The sequence below is a fragment of the Polyodon spathula genome, unplaced genomic scaffold (genome assembly GCF_017654505.1).
Source record: "Polyodon spathula isolate WHYD16114869_AA unplaced genomic scaffold, ASM1765450v1 scaffolds_1602, whole genome shotgun sequence".
Classification (NCBI taxonomy): domain Eukaryota; kingdom Metazoa; phylum Chordata; class Actinopteri; order Acipenseriformes; family Polyodontidae; genus Polyodon; species Polyodon spathula.
The window spans coordinates 1-2,500 of NW_024473079.1; the positions used below are offsets into that span (position 1 = coordinate 1).

At 39.5% G+C, this 2,500-nt stretch overlaps 3 non-coding genes across 3 annotated transcripts; all 3 read left to right on the top strand.

Moving 5' to 3' along the window:
* The first annotated feature begins 35 nt into the window (after positions 1 to 35).
* Positions 36 to 107, top strand: trnaw-cca. Its single transcript has one exon. It is a non-coding gene; the product is annotated as a tRNA-Trp (tRNA).
* Positions 108 to 865: 758 nt separating this feature from the next.
* trnae-uuc lies at positions 866 to 937 on the top strand. Its single transcript has one exon. It is a non-coding gene; the product is annotated as a tRNA-Glu (tRNA).
* Positions 938 to 1,181: 244 nt separating this feature from the next.
* On the top strand, positions 1,182 to 1,253 carry trnaw-cca. The gene has a single exon. It is a non-coding gene; the product is annotated as a tRNA-Trp (tRNA).
* The last annotated feature ends 1,247 nt before the right edge of the window (positions 1,254 to 2,500 follow it).

Below are 2,500 nucleotides of genomic sequence, written 5' to 3' on the forward strand. Positions count from 1 at the left end.
CCCACCCTATACAACGAAAGCATTTACTTCGCCAGGACCTCGTGGCGCAACGGTAGCGCGTCTGACTCCAGATCAGAAGGTTGCGTGTTCAAATCACGTCGGGGTCATCCTTTTTGTTCCAATTTGAATCTGTCCAGCAACTAGCTCATATTTCAGTATGTCCAGTATTTCACTGAATGCAAATATAATACGATGTCTTGCCTTAGTTTATCTTTTTTAAAAAACTACTCTGCCAGCAGAAAAACAAGCTAACAGAGAATGGTTTCTATCCATCAACCTCTGGGTTATGGACCCAGCACGCTTCCGCTGCGCCGCTCTGCTACACCTGCTGTACTCATGAATTACCAAGCGGTTTCGATTGCTAATTCCAAAACTCTCTGTCTTTAAATGCATGTTAAATCGTGAAAAGCAATGAGCGACTATTTGACACAGACTACTGCTTCTCACACAAACAGAAGATCGCCAAAAAATACGCCATGTTTCCACCGTGGGACATATCGCGTAGGAAGAGAACTTGATAACCACTACACTACAGAAACATTACTACGCTTACTTGCATTCAGCTCTGCTGTAACCGAGACCACGTCTTGTGCTGCAGTGTTGATGGTGCGGGACTCGGCAATGTATGCTTTAATGCAATACACAAATCAACAAGGAAGATGCCTGTTTACATTAGCACATTTCAAACTGATCAATGGAAATGCTAAAACAATTTAGTATTTTTTTCAAAGTAATATGTTATATGATACATTAAAAATAGTTTTAATACCATAAATATCTTAAAGATTGCTTGCATTTGTAACGTGTTTGTAATTAACTATGTTAGTGGTTCACTGTTACATGTCCTTGCTTTTATTTTGCAGCTTCCCATATGGTCTAGCGGTTAGGATTCCTGGTTTTCACCCAGGCGGCCCGGGTTCGACTCCCGGTATGGGAACGTCTTTGTTTTATTGTCTTTTAGTTACAGAAGTGAGGTCACTTGTATCTCATTGTGATAATAAAGCCGCACTTACTTCAAATATGAATATATTCGTTGTCACAGAGCTCAGTTGATTAGAGTGACAGCCCCTTCTACAGAGCGTAGAGAGCTCGCTTAGCATACGAGGGGTAGCGGGATCGATGCCCGCATTCTCCAAATAGGGTTAATGTATGGAGATAAATAAATGCATTTACAGCGCTAGGACCTCGTGGCGCAACGGTAGCGCGTCTGACTCCAGATCAGAAGGTTGCGTGTTCAAATCACGTCGGGGTCATCCTTTCTGTTTCTCTTCCACTTTTTAACCTTTGATTTGAAGGTGTCCAGCAACTAGCTCATATTTCAATATATCCAGTATTTCGTTGATTGCAAATATAATACAACTTAGTTTATTGTCTCAGTTAATCTTTTAGGAATGACAAAAGAGTTTTTTGTCTTCAGCAAGTAATCTATTTACATGAACAATAATGTCCTGTGTTGGGTTTGGTCCAATCCAAGGCAAGGTCGGCAACGGCATTGCAGTAAGTTTCCTGAACTTTGGAAACGTTGCAAATCAGAGATGATCTGTTTTCTTTTCTCCCAAATATATCATGCAATATACAGTCTATAACTTTTCTGCTCAGTTTGTTCACAGGCAGTTTTCTCACCAGTTTCGATTGTCATTCCAATACTCTGTCTCTTTTTAAATGCAGGTTAAATCGTGAAAAGCACAGAGAGACTATTTGAACAGTCGACTGCTGCTCTCACAAACAGGAGATCGCCAGAAATATCAACGGTATGTTTCCATCGTGGGACTTTTAAACGCAAGGCGAACTTGATAACCACTACACTACAGAAACATTAATAAGCTTACTTGCATTCCGCTCTGCTGTAACCGAGACCACGTCTTGTGCTGCAGTGTCGATGGTGCGGGACTCGGCAATGTATGCTTTAATGCAATACACAAAGCAACATCAGAAGTTTTTGCAAACATAAGCACATTTCAATGTGATCATTGGAAATGTTAAAACAATTTATTTTTCAAAGTAATATGTTTTCTGATCATTAAAATAGTTTTAAGGCACATTAAACCAGCTTCGAAGTTTGCTTGCATTTCTAACGTGTTTGTAATGCAATATAAGTCGTGGATTGCACTGTGCGACTATACCAATACATACTAGCTACTTAGGATTCCTGGTTTCTCACAACGACAAGAGCGGCCTTATATTTCAATGCCCATTTCGTTGATTGCAAATATAATACAGTCTTGCCTTAGTTTATCTTTTCTTCACTACTCCAAAGAAACAAGAATAAACTTACTTGCAGAGGATGGTTTGATGTAACGACCTCCACGTTATGTGCCCAGCACGATGGTCCGGGACCCATCAATGTATGCTTTAAGGCAATACACAAAGCAACAAGGAAGTTATCGTTTTAATAAGCACTTTTACAAACTGATCATTGTAAAATGTTAAAACAATTTAGCTCCTGTCCTTTTAAAAGTATTAAGCTTCACTTGAAATGTATTTTCATAGTTTTAATAAA